At 40.9% G+C, this 20,825-nt stretch overlaps 1 long non-coding RNA gene across 1 annotated transcript in view; it reads right to left on the minus strand.

Moving 5' to 3' along the window:
* Positions 1-536: 536 nt before the first annotated feature.
* Positions 537-20,825, minus strand: part of LOC134587163 (uncharacterized) — a 42,258-nt gene continuing 21,969 nt past the window's right edge. The window contains exons 3-4 of the long non-coding RNA XR_010086616.1: positions 4,865-4,897; positions 537-566 (exon numbers count right to left, since the gene is read on the minus strand). This is a non-coding gene — a long non-coding RNA (uncharacterized LOC134587163). The remainder of the gene's footprint in view (positions 567-4,864; positions 4,898-20,825) is intronic.

A 20,825-nucleotide genomic window follows, 5' to 3' on the forward strand; every position in this document is an offset into this window, starting at 1 on the left:
ACAGTCACACACACAGAGGCAGGCAGTCACACAAACAGACAAACAGTCACACACAGGCAGGCAGACACACACACACACACACACACACAGACTTACCTCTTTCTATTATGGCTGGAAGAGGGAGTGGATGCAGTTCCTGTGCAGCAGTTACCAGGGGGCTTCTGGTATTTATTAGCTCCACCTCTGCCGCTCATTAAGCCCCGCCCACCTCATTTTTATTTTTTTATAGCCCCGGGTGGAGAATAAATAATCCTCCACACGGGTACCTGTTTTAGCTCCCCTGACACCGGCCATGTGCGAGCTGTGTCGACCACAGGGCGCCCCTTGCTCCATGGCGCCATGTGGCGCACTGGCTGCACAGCTCGCACACCCCCAAGGCCGGCCCTGAGGCTCACCCCCCCACAAACCCCACTGCCCTCCTGCAAGATTCTGGGAGCTCATAAATCAAAATTTCAGCCAATTACCACCTCCAAGTCTACCAGAGGCGTTAACATAGTTTTGCCATTATTATTATTTTTATAACTAACCCATGTTACCTGAGTTTTGTTCTGGAGTAGAAGAGGTGGCTGCAAAAAACATTGCACAAATATAAAACAAAAGTTATTTTCGTTAACAAAGTGTGAAAACATATAATTCATTTTTCAATAGCCTTTTCAAAGAGCAGTGCAATGGAATACAGAATCATTTTAAGGACACACAAATTCATATAAACATTAAAGAAAAAAATATTTAGATACCTGTCAGAAATCCATAAGTATATTTGACTAGAAATTCATGAGTATTTATAAGTTACTATGTTATTAAAGTAATGCAGCTTAATTTAGTGGTTCTGGAGCATATAGCCTATCCCTATATGCAGTGCTCCTCAACCCTCTCCTCAAGGCATAACAGTCCAGGATTTAGGGATTAACCTGGTGTGTCTTAGACTCTAAGGTGTTTTTTTTTTCTTTTTCTAAACACCTTAGACACACCTGGGTAATCCCTAAATCTATATTGTTAGGTGTGCCTTGAGGAGAGGGTTGAGGAGCACTGCAACACGGACAGCTGTGTAAACATTACCTTTTCTTTTGTGTAGTTGTTATGGATTCTGTGCCTACTATAAAAGTTATAATCTCAGCATGTCAAATTTTGTGTTGGCAAGGTTTTAGCTTTAAAACTGTTAGTTTACTCATTTCAGTATTTATTTAATAACTTCTAAAAAAATATTTTAACACTAGACATATTAGGCATTTTAACAATCAGGACTAATTAGTGATTTTTTTTAGTTAGTTTTCTTTAGTTGCACTTGGTGTGTGAAAATGATTAACTATTTTATTCTATTTATTATTGAATTATATATACTTCTAGGGTTTCAAAAGAAGGCCCTGTTTTTTTTCCCTTTAAATATGATATACAATATGTATGAGGGCAATTGCACAGAAAGAAGAAAATTAGGGCACAATGAACGCATGTCAAAAGTGCCAAAAAGGCATTGGTCACAAATGTGTTGCATCTTGAAAAAGCTTTAGCCCTTAAGGGTTAAGCAGAATAACACCTATATAATTCAAACACAATTTGCATAAAGTAAAGCAAAAAAAAAATATTAATAAGAATTAATATCCCGGGACTCGTTGCTAGACATCTCTACCTTAACTTCAATACTCACTCAGCGCAGACTGACTTCATTGATTCTCTAGGATACAACCTTGACAAAAAAACTAATAGTGGAACCTCTCATTCCCTAAGGAAGCATCTCGGCTTTCAAAATCCATGGGGTGCAGGTCAAAACCTTATACCAAATAATTCCATTTAACCCATAAAACTATTCAGGCACCCACATAAGAACGTAAAACACTGGTTGTTGACGTTCCCCTGCAAACCCAGGTCTGCAGGTTACACTGACACAGGCCAAAAGAACATTGATTCTTGTTTATTGATCTCTCTAGATTGGTTGTGAACTATGAATAATTCAAATGTCTGTATCAGAATTTCGATACTGTATGCTGTAAATTGTGACGAGAGACTGAACTATAATGTGTGCTCAAGTGCACCCTTATGCAATTTTCCTGATACTTGTATTTTATATATTTTATTCTATAAAAATAACAAAATAAAGAATTAAAAAATATATATATTTATAAAAATAAAATTCTTGCATTTGTTTGATATCCAACATTCTCAGAGCTCTATCCAGATTTTAAAGTAGAACAGCCAAACAAAGGGTTCTGCAGAGCCTGGATTTATAGTACCAAATACAAACAATAAAAAGGGAAGGATATTGAAAAGAGTGCTCAAATCACCAAGTGTGAATCCCTCCAAATCACACATAGAAAGTGTAAAACAATATTTTGAATAGAATAGTGAGAGCATAAAATTATACACCAAAATATAAAATATATAAAACAGGCAATATTACCATCTGTCTTGAATTTCCTAAAAATATAAAATATAAGACATAGTATAGCCTGTAAAACCAATTTTAAATGTATTAAAATAAAAGGTTTATCCACTCACGTGGTGCTGAGCCTTAGATAGCGGCTCAGACTTTAAAACGTTTGTCCTCCCCAGTGTGGACTTGGGGGCAAACCTGGTCCTTTATAAGCGGTACATAGATGACATTTTTATCATATGGAGGGGAGACAGAGACTCCCTGGAGAAGTTTTTAGAGTTTTTAAATTCCAATGAGTGGAATATTAAACTTACCTCCCATATCAGTAACCAAAACATCACCTTTTTAGATTTGGATATTTTTATACAACAAGATCAAATTAAAAGCAAAACTCATTTTAAGAAGGTGGATGTTAACAGTTTTATAGACCTGCACAGTTGCCATTTTAAACCTTGGCTTAACAATGTACCAAGAGGCCAGTTCCTCCGATTAGGGAGGAACTGTACAGATCTAAAAGATTATCAAGACCAATCATGTAATCTTAGTCAACAATTCATAGACAAAGGTTATGATCCCATTCTGATCCAAAATGCTAGAGATGAAATAGGGAGAAAAGATAGGGATTCACTGTTGGAATATAAATACAAGGAAAGAAAAAAGGAAGAACAGATCCCTTTTATTCTTAATTTTAGTACTAATGATAAACCTTTGTGTAATGTTTTTAAAAATAATTGGTATGTATTAAAAGAGGATAAAGATCTTTTACCTTTCTTGGGAAATAAACCCCAATTTATCTTTAGAGGAGCAAGAAATTTTAGGCAGATTTTAACGAATAGTTTTTTAGATAAAGAAAAAAAGGAAATCAATAATTTTTTAGGAGGACAAGTAGGATTTTATTATTGCGGAGATTGCACTGGGTGTAGATGAAAAAGAATCCCAAACAGGAGTAAGAAAACGTTCTCTTCGAATAAAAATCTGGAAGAAGAATACAAAATACACTCATTGATTACCTGTAATACAACAAATGTAATATATCTCCTTACTTGCCCATGTGGTTATCAATATATGGGCAAGACAATAAGAAAACTAAAAGTTAGAATAGGGGAACACATTAATAATATAAAGAAAAAATGTATTAATCATAGTGTTTCCAAACACTTTTTAGAGTACCATGATGGAAATCCAGAAGGCCTTCAGTTTGTAGGCATAGAAAAAATAAAAATCCACTGGAGAGGGGGGTGCAAAGATAATATTTTAAGTAGAGCAGAAATTAGATGGATGTTTAGCCTCAATACCCTGACTCCTGAAGGTCTTAATGTTGATTTCGAAACTACCTCTTTTTTATGAATATACAGTTTTTATGAATATATATTTTTTATATAATACTTGTATTTTAAGTATGTATTTATGGTCCATTTTAATTATTTATATATTTCTCTCCCCTTTCCCCTTTTCTCTAATTTATCATTTTTATTTGCATTCTGTTTTTACATTTGTGATGTATGAAATTGACTTCTAATATACTCTGGTTTTATATATTTTGTCTTTTTCCGTTTATAATATGTGATATGTTTTTATATACATATGCAATAATGAGTAAAATATTACTCCAATAAGTTTTTTTCCCACTGACAAAAGTATGTAGAAAGGAGAAATATGTTCGAAAGAGATATATTCCATTTATTTTCCGATAAAATATAAAGGACATTTGAAAAGGACTTATGCAAGTTGATTGGCAACCGGAACCTCTTTCCGTTGGAACGCAAAATGAACATGACCGCTGACCCGGAAATGTCCTGTGACACGCAATGTGACCGGAAGCCGGAAATCAAACGGCGAGGAGTGATAGCCGGAAACCGGAAGCCAACCGGCGAAGAAATGAGGAAAGCGCGCCCTTTCTATATTTTAAAATGTATTTAAACGCCTGAATTGTTTTATATTGTAGCACTTTGATAAAGACCTACACGGTCGAAACGCGTTAGTGCAATATTTGGGAGATCCCACTATATGCTGTGCAATAAAGTTTTTGTTCCTGTATTTTCGGACTCGGTTTTTATTATTTAAAAACAAAGGAATCCTGACAGAGAAACAACTCAACCAGCTTTTCCAGCATTGCGGTCTCCAGGAAATTATTATAAGGCGTTTAAAGTCTGAGCCGCTATCTAAGGCTCAGCACCACTTGAGTGGATAAACCTTTTATTTTAATACATTTAAAATTGGTTTTACAGGCTATACTATGTCTTATATTTTATATTTTTAGGAAATTCAAGACAGATGGTAATATTGCCTGTTTTATATATTTTATATTTTGGTGTATAATTTTATGCTCTCACTATTCTATTCAAAATATTGTTTTACAGAGCCTGGATTTATACCATAAACGAACACAGGGATTTATGAAAAATATGATTAAGCTCTTTTGTGCAGTTGCATGTAAACATTTTATTCATTAATGTATATTTAGTTTGAGTGTATTTTTGTTTATTCACAGCTTACCTGAGCTCTGAACTGTAGTAGAAATATAGACACCTGAAATAATTGGAAAATAGGTTTATAACTGATTTGATAGAAATAGGACTTGTTTTATTTTTGTCTTAGATTGTACAATTGTTACTTTTTAAGACAATTATTTGAGAGACCGTTCAGCATGATAAACCCAAGTGATCAGGAGTTTCTAATAATATAGAAGAAAATGGCTGAAGGGTTAGACAGCGTCCAACCCTCGAGTCACAAATAGGACTAAATGGGCAACGAAATGGGCATAACCCAGAGCAGTGAATCAAAAAAGGATCCCCAGATGTCAAAGGTAGCTGGAAGGGAGAATAAATTCAGCTTTCAACACACATTATTAACCAGAGGTGTGCCAATGCAGAGGAGTATATGGCTCAATTATCATGTTTTATACTGGATCACAAGAAAAAAATAAAAAAAAACTTTAATATAGAAATAAATATAAACAACAGAAAAACAGTAAAAAAGTGAGGAAAAACAGTGCTGCCCTCTAGGGGTCTAGGTCGTAGATGGAGTCTTACTTGGTATAGTGCAATAAATTGTGGCGAATGCCTAGTGTCAATAGGTTATCGAAATAAATCTAGATAATGGAGGAGGAAGTCACTCCTCTATATATTGGAGATAATAGGGACAGAAAAAGAAAAATGTCTACCTATAGAATGAGTGCATCTGGTATAGACAGGTGCTGCTAGTAGTAGGGGCAGCCCTGAAATAGTATATGAGCCAGAATGCACATCCCTCTTAGTTGTGCCTGTAAACTAAGCTGTTTGCTTATAAACAAAAATCCGTATGTTAGGGGCAGGTAGAGAGGGCAACGCCAGATCAATAGGTATGTTAATAAACAAATTAACTCTCAACCTGAAGTGTCAAATATCTCACACCTGAATCAAAAGCAGAAGGATACCTGTACCCCGCCGGGCTTTTAAAACGGTGGGGCCCCGCCCATCCGTGTACGTCATGCGGCCAATCATGAGCCGCCACGGAGCTAAGAGGGGAGGGGCTACCGTCCGACGGGGTCGGATAGGATAGTATGTCCGAGAGGGGCGTGCAACAGCGAACAGAATCGCTGTAACAGGCAATGGTTTATGTTAACCCCTGAAGTCCCTAGTTATAAACGGCGAAAAGTACATAACAAAAGATACAAGACGTGTATCTATATTGTATTGAAGCAAGTATGTACTTAAGGGCCAAATAGGGATGAAAATAGAGAGTGGAACACAGTCTCTCAACCTAAATAGGTATAGTAAGTGGGGGCAATAAGATATTCATAGCGCCCTAAAGGTGGACTGTTGCTATGTTTTCTAAGAAATTAAAGATGTACATATTAGAAAACATGGGGAGTATAATGAGCTAGATAGCCTACCTATGATAAATGTGTAACTTATAATGTGTTATGCATAGATGGTATATGGTGGGTCATTTTCACAGAATTGAAAAATGAATATTATCCTGATTACTGGATGTATTACAGTCATATAATTTGTAAGGTCATATTTACAAAAAATGATCCTGTTTAATGGATATTTACACTCATGTAGTTTGTAGGGTCAGTCAACTATATTGGCTATTTACAGAGAAATGAATAGTATTTACAAAAAAGTTCCATATTTACAAAGGATAATATTGTTAAGTCCTGTTTATTGGATATGAGCAGTCATATAGTTATAAAGGTTATTTACAAATATATACAGAGATGTTTATAGAGATGTGCTATTGCCAAGAAAAGTTCCAAAGTTACAAAAAACTATTGGAAAAAATTATTATATTAGAGAAAAGGAGAAAAGGAAAACCCTTCGTTCAGGCCTTGAGGGCTCAAAGTCTTCAGTTGGAAGATCCAAAAGCATTCCCTCTGTCTAAGGAATTTGTCATAATTTCCTCGTCTGGGATTTCGTTTGACTAGTTCCAACCCGCAAAAACGCAACCCTTTTGGGTTGCTATCGTGATATTCACGAATATGTCTTGAGATAGGGCTATCAGTCAAGTTCTTACATGATCTGATATGCTCCTGTATCTGTTTCTTAAAGGGACGGAATATCTTGCCCACATATTTTTTGTTGCATTCACAAGTCAAAAGATAGACAATGCCTGCTGTATTGCAGTTAAAGAAGGAGGTTAAATTGAATTCCACCTTCTCTAAACTGTCTTTCACTTTTTTTGAATCCTTTTTTATTAATTTGCAAGATATGCATCTTCCACAGCCGTAAGTTCCCACTAGTGGGGTCTGAAGCCATGTTCTGGGAGATGGTACAGTTTTCAGGTGACTGGGGGCTAAAAGGTCTCTTAGATTCTTTCCTCTACGAGCTGTGATGGTAACATTTGGAGCTAGCACCTCCTGTAAGTGTAAGTCACTCGTTAGCAGAGGCCAGAAGCGACCTAGGGAATTTTTGATGTTCTCCCAACCTGCGTCATAGGTGGCAATCAGACGTATAGTCCCCTTGGATTCTTCAGATGGTTTCTGGGTATTCTCACAGATCAAATTCTTACGGTCCGAATCCAGGGCTCTCTTATATGCTCGTTTTAGGCATCTATTAGGATACCCTTTTGCCCGGAAGTGTTCTCTTAGTGTTCTGGCCTTGATCTTGAATTCATCGATCGTACTGCAGTTACGTCTGATCCTGAGGTACTGACCAGTGGGAATACCGTTTTTCAGGGGTGTCGGATGGCAACTGTCCCATCTCAGGAGATTATTCGATGCAGATGGCTTTCGATACAGAGTAGTATGTATCTTGTTTTCCGACGTAATGGAGATCGTTAGGTCCAAGAAATTTAGGCTAGAGCCCCCAAACTCATTTGTAAACCGTAAATTTTCACCATTGATATTCAGAATCCGAACAAACTCGTTAAAATCCTCAAGGTTACCTAACCACACAATTAGGACGTCATCTATATAGCAACGCCAAAGATAAATCAAGGGGAGATATTGGGAAATCCCTGTGTGTTGGGATAGCTGTTCTTCCCACCACCCTAAGTGGAGGTTGGCATACGATGGGGCACAAGCTGTCCCCATCGTAGTCTCCCTAATTTGGTGGTAAAATTTGTTCTTGAAAGTAAAATAATTGTGTGTGAGTATAAATTCGAGTAGTTCGAGACAAAATGCAGTGTGTGGGCTCGCAGAGACACTTCTTTGTCCTAGAAAATGGTTAATGTGACTGATACCATTTGAGTGGGGAATTGATGAGTACAGTGCCTCAATGTCCAGGCTACACAGTTTAGCCAAAGGAGGTACCTCAAGACTAGCTAGAAGGGCGAGAGTCTGTTTCGTATCTTGAAGGTAAGATGGAAGTTTTTCGACAAACGGTCTTAGAATTTTGTCTATGTAGATACTCCCATTCTGTGTCAGATTCTCTATGCCCGAAACTATAGGGCGACCCGGGGGTAAAGTCATGCTTTTGTGCACTTTGGGCAGGCAGTAGAAAGTTGCTATCTTGGGGTACCGGTTGAGGATGAATTCGTATTCATCCCCTGATAGCAACCCTCTACTGCGGCCATTGTCCAGAATCTCCTTGTACTTCAAAAGAAAGTCATTGGTGGGATCTGACTTTAAAACTTTATAGGTATTTTCATCTTCTAAAACCGAGTTTCTAAGATGCTCAAACCCTCATTTGGTGCCAACAAACATTCCATGGTACACGCTCATGTTTCTGCCCCATTTTGATGGTTGTATTGAACAACAAATTAACATAATTTGTCTACATGCTTTTATAAATTGAGTTGCTGCCACGTGATTTGATTATTAGATAATAAAACATTTAACAACTCATATCTGGTGTCACAATAGCTTGCATTTAACAAAAAAAACAAACTTTTTGGACTGTAATATAATAGCAGTCAGATTCCTTCAGTAGTGTGCATTGCAGGGCCTGCCAGGGCACAGTGTCACACCAGTGCAACTCATATCTGGTGTAACAGTGTACATTTAAAAAAAAAAATACAATTTTGACTGTAATAGATTGAATAGCAGTTAGTTGTCTGCCAGCGTGTGTGTCAGGCTCACATCGTATACTGTGCCCACTTGCCCAGTGCCACCACTCATATCTGGTGTCACAATTGCTTGCATTTAACAAAAAAAAAACTTTTTGGACTGCCATATAATAGCAGTCAGTTTCCTTCACGAGTGTGCGTTTCAGGGCCTGCACAGTGCCACCACTCACTCATATCTGGTGTCCCAATAGCTTACATTTAAAAAAACTAAACTTTTTGGACTGTAATATAATAGCAGTCAGTTTCCTTCACGAGTGTGCGTTTCAGGGCCTGCCAGGGCACAGTGTCACACCAGTGCAACTCATATCTGGTGTAAGAGTAGTGTACATTTAAAAAAAATAAAAATGTTTTGACTGTAATAGATTGAATAGCAGTTAGTTGTCTGCCAGCATGTGTGTCAGGCTCACAGCGTATACTGTGCCCACTTGCCCAGTGCCACCACTCATATCTGGTGTCCCAATAGCTTGCATTTAAAAAAAACTAAACTTTTTTGACTGTAATATAATAGCAGTCAGTTTCCTTCACTAGTGTGCGTTTCAGGGCCTGCCCAGTGCCACCACTCACTCATATCTGTTGTCCCAATAGCTTGCATTTAAAAAAATGAAACTTTTTGGACTGTAATATAATAGCAGTCAGTTTCCTTCACGAGTGTGCATTTCAGGGCCTGCCCGGTACCACCACTCACTCATATCTGGTGTCCCAATAGCTTGCATTTAAAAAAACCTAAACTTTTTGGACTGTAATATAATAACAGTCAGTTTCCTTCACGAGTGTGCGTTTCAGGGCCTGCCAGGGCACAGTGTCACACCAGTGCCACTCATATCTGTTGTCACAGTAGCTTGCACGCATAGTACCACTAATCGAAAAAAAAAATGACAGGCAGAGGTAGGCCACCCCAGAGGGGCCGTTGTGGTCGTGGTGCTGTGATTCCCTTTGGCCCTAGAATAATGCCCAGTGTTCAGAGGCAACGTACCCTGAACTTGAAAAGTTCTGAGGACATAGTTGACTGGCTAACACAGGACACCCAGTCTTCTACAGCTTCCGCTCGGAACCTCGACGCACCATCCTCCTCCAGCTGAGCTTCGGGCACCTCTCAAGTTACCACTCGCCCGCCTGCCACCACCACCAACACTAGCACCACAGCCGCTTCACTTGGTATGTCAGAGGAGTTATTTACACATCAGTTGGAAGAAATGAGTGATGCGCAACCATTATTGCCAGAGGATGTAGATAACAGGGATATGTCAGGCAGCATTACACATGTACGGTGTGATGATGATGATGTTGTACCCACTGCTGCTTCCTTTGCTGAGTTGTCAGATATGATGCGTCCGTGGATGTCACGTGGGTGCCCTCTAGAAGAGAAGAAGAACAGGGGGAAAGTTAAGATGGGGGGACAGAGAGGAGGAGAAGAGTTGGAAGCAGGGGGAGGTCGTCGCACGGAGCTAGTGGCATAGTCAGACAGCATGCATCGGCACCCGGGGTCAGCCAGACAGCACGCCAATCAACGCATGCTGTTGCCACCACCACAATGCCGTCATTGCAGAGCTCAGCAGTGTGACATTTTTTGTGTGACATTTTTTGTGTGTGTCTGCCTCTGACAACAGCGATGCCATTTGCAACCTGTGCCAAAAGAAACTGAGTCGTGGGAAGTCCAACACCCACCTAGGTACAACTGCTTTGCGAAGGCACATGATCGCACATCACAAACGCCTATGGGATCAACACATGAGTACAAGCAGCACACAAACTCAAAGCCGCCATCCTCCTCCTGGTCCAGCATCTTCAGCCACGTTAACCACTGCTGTCCTCCTTGCCCCCTCTCAACCATCCGCCTCTCCGTCTCTCGACTTGAGCAGTTCCTGCTCATCTGCCCACAGTCAGGTGTCTGTCAAGGACATGTTTGAGCATTAGAAGCCAATGTCACAAAGTCACCCCCTTGCCCGGCGTCTTACAGCTGGCTTGACTGAACTCTTAGCCCACCAGCTTTTACTATACAAGCTGGTGGAGTCTGAGGCGTCCAAAAATTTTTTAGCTATTGGGACACCGCAGTGGAAGGTACCCGGATGAAATTTCTTTGCACAAAAGGCAATCCCCAACCTGTACTCGATTGTGCAAAAGGAAGTAATGGCATGTCTGGCACACAGTGTTGGGGCAAGGGTCCAACTGACCACTGATACCTGGTCTGCAAAGCATGGTCAGGGCAGGTATATCACCTACACTGCGCATTGGGTAAACCTGCTGACGGCTGCCAAGCATGGAATGTGTGGCTCTGCAGAGGAGTTGGTGACACCGCCACGACTTGCAGGCAGGCCTGCTGCCACCTCCTCTACTTCTCCTACTCCATCCTCTTCCATAACCTCCTCGGCTGAGTCCTCTTCTGCTGCTGCATCTTGCTCCACATCAACGGCACCCCCCCAGCTCCCCAGGTACTGTTCCAAATCCCGGATACGGCAGTGTAATGCCGTCTTGGGGTTGCCTTGCCTGAAAGCAGAGAGTCACACCGGACCAGCACTCCTGTCCACCCTGAACGCACAGGTGGATCAGTGGCTGACTCTGCACCAACTGGAAATTGGCAAAGTGGTTTGTGACCACGGAAGAAATTTGTTGGCGGCATTGCATTTGGGCAAGTTGACACATGTGCCGTGCATGGCACATGTGTGTAATCTGATCGTACAACGCTTTGTGCATAAGTACCCAGGCTTACAGGACGTTCTTAAGCAGGCCAGGAAGGTGTGGCTATTTCAGGCATTCCTACACGGCCATGGTGCACTTTTCCGATATCCAGCGGCGAAACAACATGCCAGTGAGGCGCTTGATTTGCGACAGCCCGACACGTTGGAATTCAACACTCCTAATGTTCGACCGCCTGCTCCAACAAGAAAAAACCGTATTTGTATGGCCGGGGTGCTAGGACAGCCTCTGCGGAGCTGGGAATTTTTGTGCTACGTTACTGGACGCTCATGCGCAATGCCTGTAGGCTCATGCGTCCTTTTGAGGAGGTGACAAAGCTAGTCAGTCGCACCGAAGGCACCATCAGCGACATCATACCATTTGTTTTCTTCCTGGAGTGTGCCCTGTGAAGAGTGCTGGATCAGGCCGTAGATGAGCATGAAGAGGAAGAGTTGTGGTCACCATCACCACCAGAAACAGCCTTATAAGCATCGCTTGCTGGACCTGCGGCAACGCTGGAAGAGGATTGTGAGGAAGAGGAGTCAGAGGAGGAATGTGGCTTTGAGGAGGAGATAGACCAAACACAACAGGCATCCCAGGGTGCTCGTTGTCACCTATCTGGTACCCATGGTGTTGTACATGGCTGGGGGGAAGAACATACCTTCAGAGAGATCACTGAGGACGAGGAACAGGACATGAGTAGCTCGGCATCCAACCTTGTGCAAATGGGGTCTTTCATGCTGTCGTGCCTGTTGAGGGACCCTCGTATAAAAAGGCTGAAGGAGAATGACCTGTACTGGGTGTCCACGCCACTAGACCCCCGGTATAAGCAGAAAGTACCTGAAATGTTACCGAATTACGGCAAGTCGGAAAGGATGCAGCAGTTCCAAAATCAATTACAAAGTATGCTTTACACAGCGTATAAGGGTGATGTCACAGCACAACGGGAATCTAATAGGGGAAGAGGTGAAAGTAATCCTCCTCCTCCCACGACTACGCCGTCAAGGACAGGACGCTTTACAGACGTGTTGTTAATGGAGGACATGCGGACCTTTTCTGTCCTACGCATCGCCACAGTCCTTCGGGATCCACCCTCGGAGAACGACTCGACCGACAGGTAGCAGACTACCCCGCCTTAACTGCAGATATCGACACTCTGAGGAGCGATGAACCCCTTGACTACTGGGTGTGCAGGCTTGACCTGTGGCCTGAGCTATCTTAATTTGTAACTTCTGGCCTGCCCCGCTTCAAGTGTCCTGTCAGAAAGGACCTTCAGTGCAGCAGGAGGTATTGTCACTGAGAAGAGAAGTCGCCTAGGTCAAAAAAGTCTAGATTACCTCACTTTTATTAAGATGAATGAGGGATGGATCCTGAAGGGACTGACAGTGGGCGATACATTCGACTAAAAAAGGCCTGATGAGGGGGACGTAACAGGAATTAAACTGATAAGAATAGTACTACTTAACACACTACTCCTATCTGGTGGCACATTAGATTGAATGCGCAGTGCCCCAAATTTGAAGTAGGAGGACCGACCAAGCATCTTTTTCCATCTCCCGCTTCCTGGGTGGAGGAAGAGAGACCTTCAATGACATCAGTGAGGGCGTAACCCTTACACTACCTGATCGATACAACATCATACCTGATGTTTTATAGCACGTTATTCCAAACAATTTAGGAATGTTAGGTGATGTATGCCCTTTATGGATTAAAACCAGACTCTGCATCAACTATGTAATTTTCCATGGGAGTCTTTCCATGGATCCCCCTCCGGCATGCCACAGTCCAGGTGTTAGTCCCCTTGAAACAACTTTTTCATCACTTTTGTGGCCAGAAAGAGTCCCTGTGGGTTTTAAAATTTGCCTGCCCATTGAAGTCTATGGCGGTTCGCCCGGTTCGCCCGTTCGCAAACATTTGAGGAAGTTCGCTTTCGCTGTTCGCGAACTGAAAATTTTATGTCCGCGACATCAGTATTTAGCAGTATTCCAATTCCAAATAACCTTAAAATACATCCTTGTGAAGACACCATCAAGGTATGCTGTAGTTTAACAGATATACAAACAAATCAAGACCACCCAGGTGCAGTGTGTATACAGTGAATAAAAAGAAAATGACTTCCTTTTTATTATAGTGTAACAAAGGATTCCTCTCAATCCTCGAGAAAATAGGAAGATAAGATACATCTAAACGTATATAAACAGAGAAAAAAAACTCATAGGGCAATAGCATGTATCCGCAGGCAGCCCCTTCTTTATATATATTACACTCACAGACTAGATTAATTTTTCAGGCTCATCAAATTAGGTTTTCACACCTCCATCATCAAACGAATGTCCATAGACACATAAATATATATTGACATAGTATAGCACTATTAAAAGTAAAAAAAAAAAACACGCTTTATTGGTACACTTAAAGTATACAAGAGGTTAAAATGCCCATTAGGATATCTCTGCGTCCCCTCGGTCCAAAGGTATAGGGCAGAATGTTGTTGGCAGGAATATCAGGAAAAAACAAAGTTATAAAATACACTCTACGCGTTTCATCTACTTCTGTAGACTTCCTCAGGAGTAAATAAAAATGTAAGTGCTGTACAAATAAAGTGCTGAATGCAATCTACTGATCTGAGCGGTATTTAAAAGCCCCTCCCGTTTGCATATGAACCTCCTTGGCCAATCTGTGGTCTTCAAATCACCTGTTACAACTTAATTGTTTTGGGGTCCTCTTTATTCACCCTATATAGGCTTCCGGAGGATGTCTGTGGAACACACATGTGTTCCACCGATCAGGAAGTTAATCCATCTTCACGTCGATGCAGATGACGTTATCGGTATGCGGCTGGAACGTATATGTGTTCCACTTCGTATTGTAGTCCCTTTTCAGCAATATATCAATCAGTCCAAATGGAAATGTTATCACCAAGTAGAAACATGAAGATAAAAATGCATTTAACAGAATTAATGTGCTGTATCTAGATTTCTTATCACTCATTATCACACATATCAAAAAGTAATAATAAACTAATATACATATGGTGATATAATAGACACCATTTGCATACTCTAACATATGGAACTCATGATTGATTGATATCTTTAGATCAATAGTACACAATTCACACCAAACATGCATTATAGCCCAAATATACAGAGAAGTGTGGGAAACACAGTGTAAGAATGGAGGGAAGGATTCTTGGACACATTAAACTTAAAGGAAAAAATCGTTATAAAATATTATATATATATATATATATATATATATATATATATATATATATATAAAAACAATAATATTAATAATGGTAGATGTAAAATAAAAACAAAAATTATATATATGAAAAAAATTATAAAAATTATAAAAAGCAAATAAGGTCAAAATAGACATTCCACCCTAGTGGTTGAAGAGTCCTAAGTTTGTGTATCCAGAATCCCTCCCTCTGCCTCAGCTTCATTACAATATCTCCTCCTCTCACATCTAAGGAAACCTGCTTGATGACAGTCCATGAGAGGTTCCGTGTTTTAAAACCTGGACATCCATTGCAATGTACGGGGACAGAATGACCTTGCATCCCCTTCCTAATGTTATTTAAATGCTCTAAAAGATGAGTCGTGACTTTCCTCCTTGTTCGTCCCACATATTGTGCACCGCATCCACATGTAAGTAAGTACACTATACATGTGGAAATGCAGGTGACACCTTCTTGGATTTTAAAAATTTCTCCAGTGATAGTACTTGAAAATGCATATGTATGAGATGGTAGACCCCTACAGGCTTTACATTGCCCGCATTCCCCTTTCTCATCTTGTTGGAATAAACTCAGTGTAAGATAAGAGGAAAAGTTTTCCCTTCCTGTATATATCTTTGGGGATATCTGGTAGTTGGCGTCCTAAATACTCATCGTGTTGAAGAATAGCCCAATGCTTTTTAAGAATTCTATTGATAGAAAAGACCTTCAAATTATATTGGGTATTAAACGAAAACTCAAATGGGTTATTGTGATGGGTCGTGTTTTTGTTTTTTGGTTTATCGATCAGAAGATCCAATCTATTCATCTCTCCTATTCTCTTCACCTCTGTCAGTAGATGTTCCTCATTTTACCACTTTTCTCTGAATTTTTGGGTTAGAAGTTCTGCCTGTTCAATGTAAGTGTTTAAATCTGAACAGTGCCACCTAAGTCGAGTGTACTGACTTTTCGGAACTCATGCAAGCCATCTGGGATGATGTCCACTTGTGGATTTGATAAAGCTGTTTTTGTCGGTAGGTTTAAAGTATGTTTTAGTTTGAATGTCACCATCCTTGACAAAAAATAGTCAAATCCAGAAAATCTATAGAGACCGAACTATAAACTGGGGTAAATACCAACGAAAATTTATTATTCAGGTATACAAAAAATCTTGCATTTGCTCGTCAGACCCCTTCCAGATGACAAGGATGTCGTTGATATACCGACACCAGAGCACCAGGTTCGCCCCATATGGATTACTGTCCCAGATTGACAGATGCTCCCAGTAATCCATAAATATGTTGGCATAGATAGGGGCAAACTTGGTGCCCATGGCTGTGCCCTTGATTTGCAGGAAGAACTCATCATTGAACATGAAAAAATTATGAGTCAGTATTAACTCGATTGCTTTCAACAGAAACACAACAAAGCTCTCATCTAGAGTGGAGTCTCTCTCAAGATTGTCCTGGAAGGCTCTCAGACCCAACTCATGGTCGATGATCGTATACAGAGACCCCACATCTAAAGAGGCCCAGATGTATCCCTCCTGCAATTCAATCGAGTCTAGTTCCTGTAGCAGATTCTTAGAATCCTTAAGATAATATCTTGCTGATTGGGCATACTTCTGTAATGAGTGATCTAAAAACTGAGATAGTTTAGAAGTAAGAGAATCGATTCCGCTTATTATCGGTTTGCCGGGTGGGTTTTCTTTAGACTTGTGCACCTACGGCAGAAAGTAAAAATTCGGAATCCTTGGGTGTTCTTCAAGGAGAAACTGATAGATGTTATTGTCTATGACATTAGTGGTTAGGGCTTTTTCCAATAGGACTCTAAGTTCCTGTTTGAAAGTTACATTGGGGTTGTTCTGAAGCTTAATGTATGTGTTGACGTCCCCCAGCAGTCTATATGCCTCTTTTAGAAATAAATCGACAGACATCACCACTATGCCACCCCCCCTTATCTGAATTCTTAAAGACTGTATCTTCTCTTTTTTTAGTTGGTTTAAGGTATGCATCTCTTTTTTTGTCATGTTATTACAGTACTCTTTTTTCCATTAGCTTGTCGAGATCACTCATTACCATTTTATTAAAGGTTTCTATCTGACTCCCCTTGTTGTAGGTACAAAAGTTAGAGCGAGGTTTAAAAGATCTTAATGTAATGTAGTTTCCTTATCAAAAGGATTCTCTAATTGTTTTTTTAATGAAGAATCTCTTGATACGCAATTTCCTAATGAACTTTTGCATATCTTTGTATACTTGGAAAGGGTTGGGAGGGACATTGGGGGTATATTTAAGACCTTTCTTCAGAATTAGGCATTTTTTTTAATATATATTTTTTATATTTTATATAGAATTTTACCTTTAAGTTTAATGTGTCCAAGAATCCTTCCCTCCATTCTTACACTGTGTTTCCCACACTACTCTGTATATTTGGGCTATACTGCATGTTTGGTGTAAATTATGTACTTTTGATCTAAAAATATTGTGGCGAAACCAGCCTCGCCACTGGGCATTGGAGAAGACTGATTGCCAGCCTCCTGCCCTGTGACTATCGCCCCATGTTAAAATGCTTGATTTTCCCCTATCTACAGGATTGAAGACTCTGTGGAACTGGTTTTGGTCAAATAGGACTTTCCCTTAACTTTTTAACCCATGTATGGAATTGGCTGAATTTTGACTATGTTTATAATTAAAGTGTGCTGAGTTCGAATATGTGATTTTTATGTTTGTGGCATGTATATTTTCGAAGTTATTAAAACTGTATTTCTCTGTCTGTAATAATTATATTAAGCATTGTGTTCAGTAATCATATCACAGACAGAGGGGGGGATTTTGTGTGGGAGTGTCTGTGTGTATTGTACGGATTGATTGGTTGTTCTATAAAACCCTGTGGGCTGTACTATGTTTGTGGATTGGGAATAAAAGAGGCTGTATGTGCCAGTACAGTCAGTTCTGCTTGACCTCAAAACGAAGTGTCGTCTTGTTATTGGGGGAATTGGATTGTATGCTGATTGCCAGGAGTGTAAGCTGATTGTATGCTTTTCCTGTTCAGCTGTTTACAGCATTCATATGCTTGAGAGCATTTGTATGCTTCTCCGGTTCGGTGGTTGTGGTGTCTGCTGCAGTGCTTGCAGTCCTCAGGAAGCGCTAGGAGCATCCTTCAACTGAGGTACCCAGTCGGGGTGTCCGTCGATCTGTTACAGATTTCAATCAATCATAGGTTCAATATGTTAGAGTATGCAAATGGTGTCTATGAAATCACCATATGTATATTAGTTTATTATTACTTTTTGATATGTGTGATAATGAATGATAAGAAATCTAGATACAGCACATTAATTCTGTTAAATACATTTTTATTTTCATGTTTCTACTTGGTGATAACATTTCCATTTGGACTGATTGATATATTGCCGAAAAGGGACTACAATACGAAGTGGAACGCATATGCGTTCCAGGCGCATACCGATTATGTCATCCGCATCGACGCGAAGATGGAATAACTTCCTGATCGGTGGAACGCATGTGCGTTCCACGGACATCCGCCGGAAGCCCATATAGGGCGAATGAAGAGGACACCAAACAATAAAGTTGTAACAGGTGATTTTAAGACCACGGATTGGCCAAGGAGGTTCATATGCAAACAGGAGGGACTTGTACAGCACCTAGATTTTCATTTGCTCCTGAGGTAGTCTACAGAAGTAGATGAAACGCGTAGAGTGTATTTTATAACTTTGTGTTTTCCTGATATTCCTGCTAACAACATTCTGCCCTATACCTTTGGACTGAGGGGACGCAAAAATATCCTGATGGGCATTTTAACCTCTTGTATACTGTAAGTGTACCAATAAAGCGTGTGTTTTTTTACTTTTAATAGTGCTATACTGTGTCAATCTATATTTCTTGCATATGTCTATGGACATTCGATTGATGATGGAGGTGTGAAAACCTAATTTGATGAGCCTGAAAAATTAATCTAGTCTGTGAGTGTAATATATATAAAAAAGGGTCCGCCTGTGGATACATGCTATTGCCCTATGAGTTTTTTTTCTCTGTTTATATACCTTTAGGTGTATCTTATCTTCCTATGCTGTAGTTTAAGTCTCATTGTTTGGCATATTTCTCACTAAATTCTGTTAAAGGAACACACCAAGCACCATGTCCCCCCCCCCCCCCCAAGCACAAGGATAGTCATAAGATAGATTCCAATCTACTCTACACCTGGATGCATTGACAACTGGGTATCTTCCATTTGCCCATCCATGCAGGGTTTTATTTGTTTATATACAAACATGTTGATTTATAGAGTATGTTTATAAATCAGGATTCTATTTGTGTCAAGTGTTGGCATTTGAATGCAGTTATGTGTGTGTATATACTGTTGCTATTTGAGTGGTGATTTTGCTGTTTAAATGCAGGGGTGTGTATGTGTAAAATGTTGGCGTTTGATTACAGTGTTGTGTTTGTAATTTGGTTGCATGTAGTATTGATGCTTGAATGCTGAGATGTATGCGCATACAAACATATGCGGCCACACACATTGACATAGATGCACACAGATACAAACATGTAGCCACACTGACACACACACATGTACAAACATATGCCTACACAGACCAGTGGCGGATCCAGGAGGGAGGGGCAATGGGGCAATTGCCCCAACCCCCCCAAGAGTCTCCCTTGCTGGCTAATGCAGGGCTGGCATTGTCCAAGTGACAGCCCTGCAATGTGCCTGCGGACTGGGGAGGGAAATCAGTGATCTCCCTCCCCGGTCCACAGGCACCGTGCTGGCAGCCGGCAGGGGAGGGAGAGAGGACCCGGGAGCTCAGCCTGCAGCTCCTCCAAGTCCTACTCTCGCAAGAACGGAGCATTGCCGCGGTTACCAACGGCAACGCTCCAAATCTCGTGAGAGTGAACTCTAGCCCTGGAGCTACGGGCTAGAGTTCACTCTAACCACTGGGACCACCAGGGAATCCCCACCGGACCACCAGGGATGGAAAAATGTCCCCCCTGATCGCAGTAAAGGTAACAAGGGAGGGGGGACATAAATATATTAATTTTATTAAATAAAAAAAATTAAAAAGCCTCCCTACCCTCCTTCCCCCCATACACACACTGCACACACTGCACTGCCCCCATTCATACACTACACACACTGCCCCCATACACACACTGCACACACTGAGCCATAAACACACACTGCCCCCATACACACACACTGCCCCACACACACTGTCCCCCATACACACACTACACACACTGCCCCCATACACACACACTGCCCCACAATCACTGACCCATACACACACACTGGCACACAAACACTGCCCTCCATACACACACTACACACACTGCCCCACAAACACTGCCCCATACACACACTACACACACTGCCCCAAAACACTGCGCCCATACACATACACTACCCCACAATCACTGACCCATACACACACACTGGCACACAAACACTGCCCTCCATACACACACTACACACACTGCCCAAAAAATACTGCCCCCATAGACACACACTGCCCCACAAACACTGCCCCCCATACACACACTACACACACTGCCCCACAAACACTGCCCCCATACACACACTACACACACTGCCCCATACACACACTACACACACTGCCCCACAAACACTGCTCCCATACACACACTACACACACTGCCCCACAAACACTGCCCCATACACACACTACACACACTGCCCCACAAACACTGCCCCCATACACACACTACACACACTGCCCCACAAACATTGCCCCCATACACACACTACACACACTACCCCACAAACACTGTGTAGCAGATGGCATTGGGCTGTCCTCAAGGGTTATGTTAAAAATGCAATTTGTGTGTTTATTCTCATGTATATCTAAAATTGTATGTAGCATTCGTATGTTTGTTTGGCAGTTTTCATCCGTATTCCCGAACACCGCTGAGACCTCCAGAGCTCTGTAACTCGCGAACGGAGGGGCCAACCAGCCCCTCTTTTGGGTGAATTAAAAGTACCGAACAAGGGTATTCAGACAAATACCAATTTAATAGACAAATACCAATT

Source organism: Pelobates fuscus, chromosome 2 (assembly GCF_036172605.1).
Source record: "Pelobates fuscus isolate aPelFus1 chromosome 2, aPelFus1.pri, whole genome shotgun sequence".
Classification (NCBI taxonomy): domain Eukaryota; kingdom Metazoa; phylum Chordata; class Amphibia; order Anura; family Pelobatidae; genus Pelobates; species Pelobates fuscus.